General features: G+C 34.2%; 1 protein-coding gene and 2 pseudogenes across 2 annotated transcripts in view; all 3 read left to right on the top strand.

Moving 5' to 3' along the window:
• Nucleotides 1–16,765, top strand: part of LOC104783143 (putative carboxylesterase 8) — a 59,866-nt gene that overhangs the window by 39,019 nt on the left and 4,082 nt on the right. The window lies entirely within an intron of this gene.
• On the top strand, nucleotides 4,494–9,047 carry LOC104783146 (uncharacterized; annotated as a pseudogene). Its single transcript, XR_015597736.1, has 13 exons — nucleotides 4,494–4,698; nucleotides 4,825–4,952; nucleotides 5,109–5,214; nucleotides 5,299–5,380; nucleotides 5,537–5,607; nucleotides 5,703–5,744; nucleotides 5,862–5,986; nucleotides 6,156–6,249; nucleotides 6,347–6,446; nucleotides 6,541–6,704; nucleotides 6,782–6,887; nucleotides 7,299–8,727; nucleotides 8,836–9,047. The product of XR_015597736.1 is annotated as an uncharacterized LOC104783146 (transcript).
• On the top strand, nucleotides 7,471–8,703 carry LOC104783144 (pentatricopeptide repeat-containing protein At2g25580 pseudogene; annotated as a pseudogene).

Raw genomic sequence — 16,765 nt, 5'->3', positions numbered from 1 at the left:
GTTTTTTTTCAAGCCTTCATATTTAGTATATGATTTTATTGCATAATGTTTTATCCAAAAAAACTTTTAAAAACAATAACATAAATTATATTTTATATAAAAAATACAATATAAATAAAATGAATTTCACGAAATAAAATTTAACCAGTGTTATAGCACGGATACTTATCTAGAATCATTAACAATATAAAACTTATAAAATAGGTGTTTTTTTCAAGCCTTCATATTTAGCATATAATTTTACTGCATAATGTTTTATCAAAAAAAAAGTTTTTAAAACAATAACATAAATTTTATTTTATATAAAAAATATAATATAAATAAAATGAATCACGGGTCTAGTTGAAACGTTATTCTATTTGTGATATGGATATCTATTTTATTATATAGTCTTAGACCTATATATGGGTTTCAGGGTTATGTGACATATATATATATATATACGTATATGATTTAGTTTCTAAAAGTTAACCCATTATTAATACGTTTGGTTTGAATCATTGAATGTCTAGTGTACCTAACAATTAACTCTACCTCATATAACAACAGCTAATGTTTACTACACACACACACAATTGATTATGCCTTTTAAGTTTTTAACTCATGAGTTTCTCACTTTCTCTACATGTTGTTAAAATGCAAGCAAAAATAAAAATACCAAGAAGGATGCTTAAACCGATTTTATGGGTTGGGTCAGCTCTGGTTAGTAGTATATCTCAAGAGATTGATTTTTGATATTTTTCTCCAAAAATAATTCGATTTTTTTTGGGTAAATTTGAAATCACCTTTGATGTCAATGCTATTTATAACTTGTAACCCATTTACATACAAGAAAATAGATACTAGTAACAGTTGTGTAACTAACTACTCGTGGTTGTGCATTGACATATTCGACCATGTAATAGAAAATAGTAACAACACACAAGAATAAGTCAACATCATAAATAAAATGTTATTGACACATCGTAACACATTTGGCACTAACACACACTCAACAATACATGTCTTTTGAGTATCGATTTCAAACATAGATGACGATGAGTTCTGCCTTGAATATGCTAGTGCAACACACCGCTATCTAGTGCCGTCAACTTTACAAGAGATGGCCAAAACTATAATATATAAGATATAATGGATATTTAATTTTTCTAAAAGGAATATTAATAATAATATGGTGATAAATTAAAACATATTATATGATATATAATGAATATTTGGCGGAAATAAAATGTCTTTTGTTAGAAATTTCTATGATGTAACAGTATATACTTTCTCTGATAGAAAGCAAAACAGATATAGATTAAGAGTAGTATGTCTTTTGTTAAATTTCTTAATCTGTGTTCAACATAGACGATGTCATACAATCCGGTGCATAATATTTCCATTAATTTTTTAAATGATAACTATAGCGATTTGTGGCCATAAAGTAAGAGCAATTAGAACATGGAGTAGGAGACATCCATAGGATCAATTATCTCAAAGTGCACTTGGAGAAGAAGAATAGAGAGAAACCCTAACTCTAAGATGAACTCTTACAAGTAACGTAACTATCATCATCATCATCTCTCTCTTTCTCTCATTTACGCACAGAGAAATCTGAAAACGGATCGGATCGGATCGCAATCATCACCAAGCAAGTTTCTTCTCTTTATACTCTGTTTCAGGTTGCAGAGTCGGTAACGACTCAAAACAGAGTAATCAGCTCCTCTCATATCACCACTTAATTAGCTCCTATCAAAGTCTCCACTTCTAACAGAGTCTTTTGTCTTTCCTTTAATACTGAAACCTTCTGTAACAACTAGAGCGTTTGACACATTTGAAGTTGATTCTTGAGCTTCCTTAATCCTTACTCTGCAATCTGATTCTTTCTTTCCCTTCTTTTAGCGAAAGATGTAACCTGGTGTGCAAGCCATGTAACAACAAGTTTCACCTTTGGATTTTTTTTTTACTAACGGGAGATCATCTCAGGTTCGAATAATGGCCTTCGTATTTGAAAGATTAAATCCATTTTATAATAAGTTTTGCTAAACGAAGGATGAAATTAGAGGATTCTCATTGGTCCACTTTGTCTGTCTTGGACATAACTTCTCCATACTGTATGTTACAATCTTTTTTTCTTTTTCTTTTTTTCGTCTAAAAGTGAATTATATTGATGAATTAATAAAGTCTGTATACATTTGGTGAGATAACCAAGCTGGTGGTCTAAAACAGTTAAAATAAAATTGGCTATTAAGACATCCAAATTTTGCTAACAAATTAGCTACTTTGTTACAACATCGTTTAGTGAAGACAAATTGAACAGATTGAAATTTTGATTGCCACCATCTTATATCTTGAATGATGCCTTCAATGGAAAAGTCTTGATGTTTGTTGTCTAGGATCTTAGTGAGCAGTTGACAGTCTCCTTCAAAACAGATATATGTATATCCTTTTATCCAAACTTGTTGCATTGCTGCTAATAATGCCTTTGCTTCTGCTTGGAGAGGAGTCTTTGCTGATCCTAATTTTTGTGATCCCCATCTAGTTGAATAACCATATGAATCCCTAATAATCCATCCTCCTGTTGCTTGATTAGTGTATTTATCAAACCCTGCATCATAATTACATTTCAGAATTGTTTGTGGTGGTCTGCTCCACATTGCTGAATCTTGTCCTTCATGCATGTTTCCTTTGTTGTGAAATGGATTATTATAATACCATTCTTGAACTTTAATAATGTATTTCTCATATTTAAACGGTTGAGTATTTCTCATGTTTCCTTTGTTGTGAAATAGATTATCATAGGTAAATCCGTACCTAACCCAAACCTGGTTTACCGGGTCAGCTTCCAGATTGGGTATTTGGGTATGGTTTCTATGTCCAAGCTTAAGTTTTAGGAATGTTATTAACAATTCATAATCAAAACTGATACCAATTTAGTATTCGATTTGTTTTTAATTGATGTAGACAAAAAATGATTGGATTTGTTTTATTGTGAGCAAAGACAAATACATTTAAAAAAAAACAGTAAAAAAAAAAATGATATGTCTATTTCTGGATAGAAAACCCGTCCCGTCTCATATATATAATATTTTTCCAACTTATAACCGTGATTTTAATAACAGTTTACTTGTTTGAGATGTATATTTTAATTTTGGAATATTTTAACTGTGATTATATATAGATAATTATTATATATAAAATACTGAAATTAAGGATTTTTAAATATATAGATAATTATTATTTAAAATAAATATAAAAGTTTTCAGTATCTATTATTCTAAATGGTTGATTATGGAAGTCTGTTTGAACTATAAGCTCTAAAATTAATATCTTTCCTTGAGTTTTATTCGAATTTAAATATGGAAATCTATTTGTTATGGAAATCTGTTTAAATTATAAGACTCAAATTTGGTCTGATTTTTTTTTTATTAATCTGCTTTGTTTTTTTTTCAAGAAAATACGTAAATGTCTCATACTAAATACCAATATTTTTCTAAAAATTAATCCTGAAAATCTTTTACCTTGCTAATTTTTTTTTTTTTGGTAAATTAAATAAGTTTGAGTCTTAACAGAAAAAGATATATTTAGCATATTTTTGGGCATTGCTGTTTATTTGCCAAACAAAAAAGATAAAAAGACCATAGTTTTAAATTTTAACTATATAGTTTGGTTAAGAAATTTAAGATTTTAAAATAAAAGATAATATCCAAAAATTAAATTAGATTTCTATAAATATCTCAAAATCTAGAACTATTTACGTTATATATATACAATTTCAAATTTAATAATTTGCTTTTATGGTAACAACTTTAAACCATTTCTAAAAATATCGGGTAATTTTAATTTTATAACTAATTTCGTAATTATTATTTCCATAATTATTAGATTTTTCAAAAACAGTTTTGTTTAACATGTTTACTCTTTTTATTTTTTAATTATATAAGTAATTGAACCTGTTTGGCAACATGAATATATAATATATATTTTTCTTTTTTAAAATCTTGTTTTGTACTCCCCAATTAATAGTATAGATTTTAAATATATATTCTATATATATTTAATTATGGAATATCTTGAACAAATAGAAAAGAAAAAATAATTTTTTTTTGTTTTGTTCTGTGTAATCGTGGGTGGGGGTGAGATAGGGCTTGTTTGGTCATCTTCGTCTCCCGATAAACAAACAAAACAACGCGGCCTGTGTCAACGCACTCATCTCCTCCATCCCTCATTCTCAGCCGTCGATTATGCTGACTATTTTTATTTGATCATCTCATTCTCATCTCACTCTGCGTTCGGAAGTTGAGGATATCTCGCGCGTCCCGACCACGTGGCACACATCTCTAGGAAAATACTGTGAACTGAAACCCCACGTGTCTGACTATTTTAATTGGGCCTCTAAAATCGAATTGGGTAATGATTTGAGGCTTAATTGTAACATTAAACCGACAAAACCGTAGTCATTAGTTAGGGTTTTAAAACTACTTACACAAATCCGTCATTCCCTTTATTCTTATGTAATCACGAACTGAAACTAACCAAAAACATATAACTGCAGTCTTTTTTTCTTTATTGCCTTATTGGTGATGGAACTCAAAAAGCTAGATCAGAGAGTCATGTCGGAAGATACAAAGCCTCAAGATCCAAATCCCAGATTGGCTAGCGAAGGTTGCAGCGTTTTGCTCGACGTCTCGTCTTCGCTCGTTTGTCTGGTGGCGCGTGCGTCTTCTCATCCTTTAAGCTCTCTTAGATTTTTTTTTTTTTATATTCCAGATTGATTCTCTTCTTCAATTCTTATTGTTTTTCGAATTTGGTTGTTTTGATTCTTTTTAATCTTCTTTGCAGTATATTAAAGATTGGGAATAAGAAGTATTCATTAAAACCATTGATCGGAGCTCCGTTTGGATCTCTGTTCCAAGTCGAAAGCGGAGAAGATGGTTCTTTCCTCTCTCGCATTCTACCCCTTAAACAAGGTTTGTTTTGTTTTTTAATACCACCAAAATCATCACATCATCTTTTAAGCTGAAGAAAAACTAAAGAAACTGAGTAATCTAATAATGTTTTAGTTTTTTTTGATGGTTGGTTTAAAGATGGATTGAATTTGGTCTGATTGATGTTTGTTTATACAGAAAATAACATTAGTAGTGTAATGGAAGATTCAAGAGATAATAGGGAACTCGTTGACAATAATGAAGCTCAGAACCTTACTGGGGAAGAAATTGAAGCTATGCGGAGGTTAGAAGAACTCTTTATATCCCCTGTTTTTATTATTATTATGGAAGATTTGCTTAATTTGTATTTTTTGTCGTTGATGAGTAGAGAGGGTGCAAAAGGGGATGAGATTATTGAAGCTTTAATTGCAAACAGCAAAACGTTTGATATGAAGACTCAGTTGTCTCAGGTAATGTATAATATATCGTAATTCATCTCTCTGCTTCCTACTTTGATAGTAGTTTTGGAAAGACATATAATTTGATCTCTCTGCTTCCTACTTTGATAGTAGTTTTGGAAAGACATATAATTTGAATTTGACTTTGCTTTGTTTACTATCTTGTAGGAGAAATATAAGCTTAAAAAGCAGAAGAAATATGCTCCAAAGCTGCTTCTTCGACGCCCTTTTTCTCGAAGGTATTCATTCGTTTGTTTATTTTCTTGTCTCCTTTTGTTTTCTCGGCGTCTTTCGTTTTTTCTTATGAAGGGATCTGTTTATTATTGTTTACCAGTATATGTGAAGCTTATTTCAAGAAATATCCAGCCAGAATCGGGTAAGTACATTAATTCTGTATTCTGAAAATCCTGTTGAGTTTTGAATTCTGGCTCTTTAAGATAACAATTATGTATTGATTGTGTTTGCATATCTTGTTTTTGTGTGTGGGTTGTAGATTCTTACGAGTAGATGCGTTATCTCTTCTACTAACAATGGCTAATGTCACTGCATACTCGGATGTGCTTGTTGTGGATATGGTTGGTGGCCTTGTCACTGGTGCAGTTGCTGAACGTTTAGGAGGTATATTGTTACGACCTCATATCTTTCATAGTTTCCAACTAATGATGACACTAAGCAGCAGATGTAACCTTTTTGCAATCCTACATCACATTAATAAGATACTTGCATATTTCTGTAACAATTACGCCACTGCTATTGTGATCTTAAATGTATATATTCCTTTTAACAGGCACTGGTTATGTTTGCAATACATATAAGGGAAGTTCTCCATTTCCTGTGGAGATGGTAAGGATGTTCAACTTTAGTGACAAGGTTTTAGAGAGGTATGTTCGAGATTGGTCTCTCCCAAGTCTCTAATTGTAGCCGTTCTATAGAATGTAACTGTAATTGATATTTGTGTGTTCCTTTTCTCGTGTGTAGGATCGTGCAGTCATCTATAAACGAGCTCTCGTCAGCCAATACCGCGTCTCCTGAAGAAAACAATCAACAAAAAGTTTGTATCGCTGAGAACAATATCAATGTAAGTTGCGAACCCATACAGTTTCACTTGAGTCTTGATTTGTTGGAGAAAATCTTGTGGTTGTAATAAGAAGGTTTTCATTGAAAAAATGCAGGAAACAGCTACATCTGATATTATGGTGGAAGAAACAACTGTGACAGCTGAGGCTAGAGTAGTAGATAATGCCGTCCCAGAGAGCAAAATTATCAAAGCCCCAAAAGCTGGAGCCAAAGCTTCAAAAGAAACAGTAGAGATGTGGCGAGAAAACGGATTCTCTAGGTAAGTAATCTTTAAGTGTTTCTGTGAATGATATTGGATTCTGTTCATTCATCACTAAACTATCGTCTGATTTGCAGCCTAATCATGGCTGCACAAGACCAAGACCCGTGGAGCTTAGTTAAAGATGTATTGCCACTGCTCTCATATTCTGCCCCCTTTGCAATATATCATCAGTATTTACAGGTATGTCAGAAGAACAAATCCCTTACTAACTACTCGCTAACCAATTATAATCTGCTACATTCAGTTCTAGGCTAGATATAGTAGTAGCCCTGTAGGTTAGTGAACTTGCTCTAAGCGTAGAATCATTAATGTGTTGATTATTTATGAACAAAAAAAAAATCTCATTATGGAATTCACAGCCAAGCTTACAAAGCAACAACTCTTACAACGACTAGGCTGTTAACCAAACTAATGACTAATGCTTCTTGACTTAGTTTGTAATTAATTCTGGGTTTTCATTTTTCTCTTGTTTAATAATATGAAAGTTCCCTCACCGTTTTGAAATGTAAATGGTAAAAGCTAACTATAGGCCCGAACTAAAGAGCCCAAACATCTAAAATTAGTAACCTGGGTTTCTTCATTCTTGCGCAGTGAGTGGCAGACAGTGGAGCGACGGACGAGAAACGCAACGCCCTAAAAATGAGAGGAGCTATCTCGCAGGTTCTCAGGAATCTTTCGAGGGCAAGGGCAGGGTTTAAGGGAAGCAGCAAATACGATTGGGGAAGCAGGGGGTTCAATTTCGCAGGTTTACCCTGGAAACCCCATGTCAAACATCACAAAAAGGAGGTATGTGACTTACGATTGGGCAAGCAGAGGTTCAATTTCGCAGTCAAACATCACAGAAAGGAGGTATGTGACTTACGGTTTTAATCCCGGAGATGCTGATAAAGAGTCATTGGATAGGATGGCCCAAATTAATGATTTCTCTCGAATTTTAGGGCTAGTAAAGAAACAAGGGAAATTAGGGGATGTAGAATTAGTTGAGTTTATCCGCGGAAAGATTATGGAATTTTCCTTTGAGCTTCTAGATGTGAATGACCATCAGTTGTTGCTAGAGATTTACTCAGACTGTGGGATGGTAAGTGATGCTCTGTGTGTATTTGAGGAAATGCCTCTGCAGACTCCAGAGGCTTGGCATGAAATAATTCGATGTCTTGTACAAAATGGATTAGGGAAAGAAGCTCTTACGATGTTTCGTTGGTATAAAGAAGAGGGAAACAAACCTGACAGTTCAATATTCCTAGATGTTCTCTATGCGTGTAAACTGGTTGCTAATGCTAAGGAGGGATTGTCGCAATATAAATCCATGCATCAAGACTATGGGATTTATCCCACCGTCCAGCACTATGCAAGCTTGGTAGAATTGGTAGAATTTTGTGCTTCTCTTGGCCACTTGGATGAAGCACTGGAAGTTGTGGAGAGTATGCCCGTGGATAGCGTTGATGTGTGGGAAACTTTGATGAATCTCTCTTGGACGCATGGAGATATAGAGCTTGGAGATCGGTGTGCGGAAATCATTGATGGGTTGGATCCGACAAGGTTGGACAAACACTCAAGGAAAGGGTTCTTACCGGTTAAGCCATCAAAGACTCCTAAGCGATTCTTGAGCATTTACGATGGGCCCCCTCAATACAAGGCAGGGGATCTCTTTCTGCCTCATAATGTTGAACTCTTGGAGCTACTGACTAGTCTGATGAAGCAGATGGTAGAAATGGGATATCAGGCAGATATTAGTGAGGTAGTTCATGATGTGGAGCAAGAATGCAAAGAGAGAACGCTTCTGGGTCATAGCGAGAGATCTGCTTTTGCTCACTTTGTTCTCAACTCTCCACCACGTGCACCAGTCACGGTGATAAAACACATTCGATCATGTGTTGACTGTCATACTGCATTCAAGATGATGGGAGCCATAGTTGGTAGAAAAATCTTCTCCCGAGATCGTAAGAGATTCCACCACTTTAATAACGGGGTTTGCAGCTGTAAGGATTATTGGTGATTAGCGACAGCGTGGGACCTTGAGGTGTGTTCTTTAGTTCTGCAATTTTTTCTTTTTTATTGTGCTAAGATCATTATTTTAGTTTCCTCCTGCCATATCGTTGTCATTAATCCATCTCATTACACGTTTCAGGTTATGATGGTCTGGAGGAAGACCGAAACGTGTCAAGAAACGTCATTATCTTTGCTTTTCGTTTCCACTTCTTGCCAAATTAAGTAGAATTACTTGCTTAATGTCTTGTTTCTTTCTTCCCGTTTCTAAACTTAACTTTAAAAAATTCTGTGTTCATTAGTTTTCATCCTTTTGGGACCATTTAATCATATGCTATGTACTGTTTCCGGGTATATTATACTATTCTATCTCTAGGTTTTCGTGTTACTTAATCAGACCTAAGTATACATACTCGAATGGGACTTCTGTATTCGAAACAACTTGAATTGGATGGATATCCCAAACTTTGATTTGTTAGTTATATTTTGAGGTTTGTACTTACATATTCATTATTTTGGCTATTTTAAGATATAGTTTAAAACTAAATTTCGTTAAAATTAAATTAATGTTCGATTACATGACAAACCTCAAACTAGAGATGTTAAAATGGGACTATCCTGTCTGTTTAGACCCTGCCCATTTAAGCCCTGCTCATTTAGGACTCGTTTATATCAGCCCGTTTATACCCTGTTCATTTATTTGGCCCGTTTAGACCCGTTTAGATGGATTTTTTTTTTTTTTTTTTTTTAAACAAAAGATTGTATAACTTGTATATTTAACATTAATGATATATGAATAAAAGTATAATAGAGATTAGAAATAATCAAAATATTTTAGAATAACATAAGTTCACTAAACAAACTTAACATGATATAATCTCATAACTTCCAATTTCAAAATGCAAAAATAATAAAAGTACTACTACATAGATAAATCTCCTAATCATAAGTCAACAAAGAACCATAAATAACAGAAGCAACATATATTCAATGCATGATAGAATCTCATGATCTTGAACATTCTGCTAATGAAGTACTTGCTATCTTTGTAGCATCTTCTGTTGTGCCAATGTCATAGTTGTTCTCTATGTTACCTGTTAAAGATGTGAATTAATTAAAATGTCACTTATTAAGGAAAATAGTTTTATGTAAAAGTTAAGAGTTACCTTCATAATCTGCAAAACCACGTAACCAATTACGGGTACAGAGCAAAGCTTGAACGTTCTTTGGAAGCAAACGGTTTATGTAAGGAGTTATGACCCGAGATCCAATACTAAAGGTTGATTCAGATGCTACAATGGTGATGGGAATGCTTAGTATTTCACAAGCCAAAGAAGCTAATTCCCCAAGTCGATGCTGGTTGTCCTTCCAAAAGGACAAAACATCCAATTTTGGAAAAGACTTTCTCTCCAATCTTGGCTCTTCTAAATAGATATCCAGATGTGTCTTTGTCTTGCCTACTCCAACTCCGATGCTTTTTTCAAGCTCAATAAGATCCTACAGAAAAGAAGCAACACAAGCAACATAAACAACAAAAGCAACATAAGCAACACAAGCAACATAAACAACAAAAGCAACATTCTTACATTGTCATAATCATCATCAAGTGGAGATTCATAGACCCAACCATGCGGATTTGGAGTTACAGAAACACTTGAAGAACAATTCCTAGACTTAGCCTTATAATCTTCATAGAGCATCTTCAAATTGTCTTTAAGCTTTTTGATTTTCGATGCATAAGTAGTTGGATCAATTCTTTCATAAGCTACTTCAAGCATTTGCAGTTTCATTCTTGGGTCTAAAACAGCTCCCATTGCCAAAATAAGACTATAATCCTCCCAATACTTAGTAAACATAATTTGCATATCCTGAGCCAGTTTTGCCACATCTTCATCATCACAAAGTGCAAATTTCCTCAGCAACAGTTCAATTCTCCACACTTGTGTAAAATAGACATTAGAAGTAGGATACTTAGAACCTGAAAAGTGTGTCGTGATATTACTAAACGGCTTCAACAACTCACAGATTTTCTCTCCACGATTCCATTCATCATCAGAAGGCAAAGTCTTGTAGTTGTTGTCAAACCACTTCAAGCTAACAAAAGCTTCCTTAAACTTCAAAGCTCTTACAAGCATCTCATATGTGGAATTCCATCTGGTAGAAACATCCTGTGATAACCCTGCTCCACTCTTAATCTTTACTCTCTCAACACATGCAGCAAAAGCGTCTCTCCTCTTTGAAGATGCTTTAACATATATCACACTCTCTCTGATTTTGTGCAGAACATCTTTTGCTAGATCTAAACCTTTCTTCACTATCAAATTCAGAATATGGGCACAACATCTAACATGCATAAATTTCCCATCACATAATAAACCACTACCACTAATCATTTGAAGTTGGCCCTTGAGAATGTTCAGCATGCTATTGTTGTTTGTTGCATTATCTAAGGTAATAGAAAATACATTTTTCTCCAATCCCCATTCTTTCATACATTCCAGAATCTTGTTAGAGATTTCTTCACCAGTGTGAGGAGATTTAAGTTCACAGAAAGCCAAAATCTTGCTATTCAAGTGCCAGTTTTCATCAATGTAGTGCGCAGTTATATATTTGAAAAAAGAACAAATCCAGAACCTTTTTTTTTTTGAAAAAATAACAAATTCAGTCGGCTATGTTCATGATCCCAAACAAAACAACCAGATTAAAATTAATCGATGATCATATAAGGATATGATCTAGTATCGACTCAGAGATCGTCGACCATTACATGATTTCGAATTTGAGCCCTTCGGATTATCTGATCTCCGTGGGAGAGAGAGGCAGTTATATATTTGTTGGGCCAGACTTTTATTGGGCCTGGTTAGGTGTTTTTGTTTTGTTTTTATTTTAATCATAAAAAAAAAACTGTTGACTTTTTTTTTTTTGACTGCAAAGTACAAGATCAACTCAAACGAGCCAATTGGTAGGAAAAACGTTTACAAAGGTAACTTGATGTGACTCGATTCTAGCACACCGTATCAGCTTGTCAGCATTACCATTCTGCGTTCGGGAGACTTGGACTAGTGAAAAGGATGTAAACTCCTCCTTATCCGCCTCAATCTCGTCCAAATATGTCTTGAAGGCAGGCCACTCAGACGGCGAAGACACCATCTTCACTAAATCAGAACAGTCTGTGAGAAAAACAACATTCTCATTATCCGCACCGATCATGCAACGCATTGCCCAGATTAAAGCTTCCACTTCTGCGTGGAGAGGTGATAGGCTGCGACGAAGGTTAGATGCACCCATGGTCGGAGATTCTCCCTCAGGAGAAATGCAATACCATCCTCGCCCTGTATACTGGTCAGTCACCTTCCAAGATCCGTCCACGAAGCATTAGAAGCAGCTCCCATATCTGTTGGCTGAAGCCATCCCAGAAATTATAGGGCCAGTAGTGGGATGAGACCCAAACTGGTGAGAAACATCAACTGTGTCCGCTTGGGCCGAAGACCAAAGTTTTGCTTCCTCCTCCGCTAACTGTAAAATTGCTAGCGGGTTGGAATCCAGATTGCTAAAAAATTTATCATTCCTGGCCTTCCAAATATACCAAAGAATCCATGGGAAAATATCCGCTGAAGGATTCTGCTGGGATCTCCAAAATAGATAATCCATGTTTGCATAGACAGATTCTGAGGAAAAACGGTCCAGAGATGTCGGGAAGGTGGACAGAGCCCACACCTGCCAAGCTGGAGGGCATAAAAATAGGGCATAATTAATTGTTTCCTCAGGGCTACCGCAAAAGCAGGTGCAGAGGCCGCCTGGTTCTGGCATAGAGCATTATACCCAGATTTAACTGTGTATAGACCAGTCTTTGTTAAATGTCAACCCAAACTATCCGGTGAGTCTGGTTTACCAATAGGTAAAGCAGAAATAATGGCAACGTCTTCCGGCTCGAAAGAGGCCGAAAATAAGCCAAATTCCAGGAATGAAAGTTTTTATCAATAAGAGTTTCAACTCTAAGCGTGAAATCTATGGGAGATCTCGAATGCAATGCTGGTCTCGGGGATATTTGTTGACTAATGTCAAAACTTCTTTTCACTAATTATAATAATTTCAGCGCATCGCCACAGTTTTAGCTGCGGATTCATTTCAACTTGTTTGATTAAAATATTAATGGTTTTCAGTTTTTTTAACATATTACAATTTTTGGCTTTTGCGTGTAGATTCACCTTTTTCGATTATTAATTTTTAAAATATTTTTATCTGATGATTTAAATATGTAAATATCTTTTTTTTTTTTTTAAAAAAAATTTGTTCATCTCAAATTAGTGAAAATATACACAATTTTAGCGCTATACGGCCCCTACGTAAATACTGTTAGAGTGTCAAGGAAAGAAGCATCATCTCACACGTTAGATCCCTGTAATTGATCTCTCTTCATTGTTGTCTCAATATTCTCTGTAATTACTCTAGCAAAGCCTTGGCTGTGTAAGTTGTATTCATATCATTAAGTGAGATATACAATAACCAAATTAATAACACTTTCATATAGTATCAGAGCAAAAATCCATAAAAAGAACCTAAAGACATATTATTTTTTTAGCAAAAATCTAAGTGAGTTATACGAGTGTCCGTTATAATCGTCGTCACATATATACACGACCGCCTTTTCTACTTCACTTAGCTCAAACTGTAGGAATTAAGATCATATATTATAGCAATAACCAAATTACACAGAAACTAGAGCCTTGTGTAAGCATTTTATTTTTGGTTTGTTTACCTAAACAAAGTATCATGTGTACTAAGCATAGTTCGTTTAGTAAAAAATACAGGTGAAGTTAACTACGAAACTGATCAAAGCACAAGAAAAATTAAGAATACAAGATAGGAGTATTTTTTAATGTGATTACTTCAGGTTGACCGCTTATTAATCACATGATGTCATTTAAGTACTATCCATCCATATCTGTTGACATTTCAGGATCTTCCTCTTAGTCTTTCTTAAGAGGTTCACCATCTCCCTTACACTCACTTGTATGCTCTGTTTCTCTTACTCTAACAGAAGCATAAAGACTCTCTCTTTACTCTCTTGTTCTTTCTTTGTTTCTTTTCATATGACAAACGATTTGTAAGAGAGAAGAGAGAACACACATTAATTGTCTACATTTTCTTTATTGGATCTCAAGGATAGCTTCCTTACAACACAAGCACACATACATATAGTAGTTTCTCTCCACTTGCCACACACATACTTATGCCCATACCTTAGGCCATACTTCTACTCTCTTACACAAGCCACACTAGTAGCCACTCTACTTATTGGAACTCTAGTTCCTTGATTCACTCTTACACATTCAACAACTCTTAACAACTCACTTATACTCTAACTATGACTAGGTTTACTTTAGTTATCACAACTCTTCTTGTTGGACCTTAACTAAACACTTATTCATATGGGCCTTATCATCACCGATGGCCCAATTCACAAAACACAAACCCAAATGGTTTGTTGACTTTCTTCTCCTCCCTTGACTCCTCGCTTCACGTCGTCTCTTCTCCGACAACGTTTTCTTCTTTACGGGAGCTTTACTGCTTGCCTTCTTCTTCTTTGTTCTTCGACTGACTGATTTCTCTTTGTTGCAGATTTAATCAAGAACTCAATTCTCAACAATATCTAACATACTAACAATTTTAAATTTAGTTACCAATTTGCATGTTTTTTGTTTTTGTTCACCCGAGAACTTCATTGAAGGAGTTAACCAAAGTTTGAAACATACATTTGCTCTCTCTAGACTTTGCTAGGTAATCCGCGCGCTTCCCAATTTGCTGCTCTAGCTAGAGATAAAACTAAACGGTAGAAACGAAAAAGATAGACATGAAGAAACAGTGGCAAAAAAAAAGTTAATTAGGATTTTAAACCTTACAAAATCTTTGTATTCATCGTAGCAATATATCGTTTTGGCGGCCACTGTTGCGGTCATGATCAGCCTCTTGTCATCCCATAAGGCATATCTTCTTGTTGGATCTGACCATCCGTATGGTTTTTTGGAGCATTTCCAGAGTTTCAAATCTGCTCATCACGTTCTATCGAAATTGATGCGGGATTGGTTAGCAAGGTGGCTGGCATTGTGGCAGTGGACTACATTACAACATTCCGAGTAGCCTTACCTCATGTGGGAACTCGCTATCTTTAGGATTTCGGGTCCCTTTTATTTAGTTTGTAGGGTTTATGGGTTTATGTCTTGTTTTAAAGTTTGATTGTTGTCTATTTTTTTAAACATATATACCTGAAAAAATAACAAATGAAAATTAATTTTTATCCTTTAAAAATCGAAAATCAAACGAGGGAAACCAGATCTCATGCAAAAATATTGATCTGAGATAATTTTACCTTTTAAGTATCGTTTTATTGTACTACTTGTAATTTCAGCTTCATGTTATTTTCATCATCAGTTTCCCTTTCTTTTTTCGAACATGTGAACTTCATGAATTATGTTATAAATTAATTTATTATTTATTTTCACGTTTGTGTATTAATTTTGTAATGCATGTGTTAATAATTATCGATTGGAACGAATAGCGCTCATGACATCGAATTACGGGTTCACCCCAAACCCCTGACTTGGGTTCCACTTTTCCAATGGTCTGAGTCAAAAACTTGGGGTCAATGACACTCGTCTAGTATTTAACTATTGGGTGAATGTCATGAAAACTCACTTTGAGTGTGAGTTCTGTCACAAAAACCCACTTTCCACTCATAGTATACTTTCCCAAGTTTTTTGCTTATGTGTCCACTTTCCTTTTACATTTTTGCCCTTACTAACAATTTACCTCTCTTTTTCTCCTTCTTTTCTCTCTTTTTCTCTTCTTTTTTGTTGTTAACACTTTAACAAAGTAAAATATATTTATTTGTTATCATAAAACAAATTTTCTATTTATTTATATAAAATATGTTATGATTATATATTTTCTACATTTTAAGATACATATTGCTATATTTTTTATGAATTTTTAGATTATACAGTATCCATCAGTCGTTGAACATTTGTTCAATTATAAGTGGATAATCAATTGCAGTATTGTTAATAGGTAGTTACTTGTGTTTATTCATACAAAATATACATACATAAATTTGGTTAGATCTTTATCCATAGCATATTATCCATAACACAACATAGACCAAATAAGTACAAAACCCTTTAATTCTAAATTTTAAATCCTAGAACATAAACCCTTGAACCTAAAACCAAAACTATTCACTTTAAAAAAAAAAAACAAAGTTTAGTGGATAGAAAAACTGTGGATAGGTCTCCATGGATTTACAAAGCATATCTAGACATTAAACTGAAGAATAGCAGTTGAATGGTGGCTATGGATGTGATCATGTGGATATTTTTTTGTGGATACCAATGTAGACAGACCAAAGAATCATCATACAACATCCACACAATTAAATCCATAGACACCATGAGCTCCTTGCTTCATATTTTGTGTTGGTCCAGAAACATATACACTCATAAGTGGTTAATAAACAAAATAAAAATTAACAACATTGATTTATTTAGAACATTGAATATCAATCATGTGGATTAGTAGTTATGGATACTTATCTTATAATATCTTGCTCATTCTTTACATGAGCAGAAATTTGTCCAAGATAAATTAGCCACATAGATTTCTTTTAGCTAAATGTTTTTGTACTATTTTTCAGCTAGAAGTAGGTATATTAGAACTTAGAAGTGTCACTAGAAGCATACTACACAATAAACATGGTCATTATTAATCTCAAAGCCTATCCACCAAATTCTGACCACGTGGACAAGCAATCCAGATGAAATTTATTGACAAGTTTGTTGCATGTTCAAACATCACTATAGTTTAGCCACTTAGATGTCTTTTAGCCAAATGTTTTTGTACTGTTTTTAAGCTAGAATTAGAGATATTAGAACTTAGAAGTTTCACTAGAAGCATACTACACAACAAACATGGTCATTATTAATCTCTAAGCTTATCCACCAAACTCTGACCACGTGGACAAGCAATCCAGATGAAATTTATTGACAAATTTGTTGCATGTTCAAACATCACCATAG

This window comes from Camelina sativa, chromosome 4 (genome assembly GCF_030686135.1).
Source record: "Camelina sativa cultivar CO46 ecotype springtype chromosome 4, ASM3068613v1".
In the NCBI taxonomy this organism is placed as follows: Eukaryota; Viridiplantae; Streptophyta; class Magnoliopsida; order Brassicales; family Brassicaceae; genus Camelina; species Camelina sativa.
This window is presented reverse-complemented; position numbering and strand designations above follow the sequence as displayed.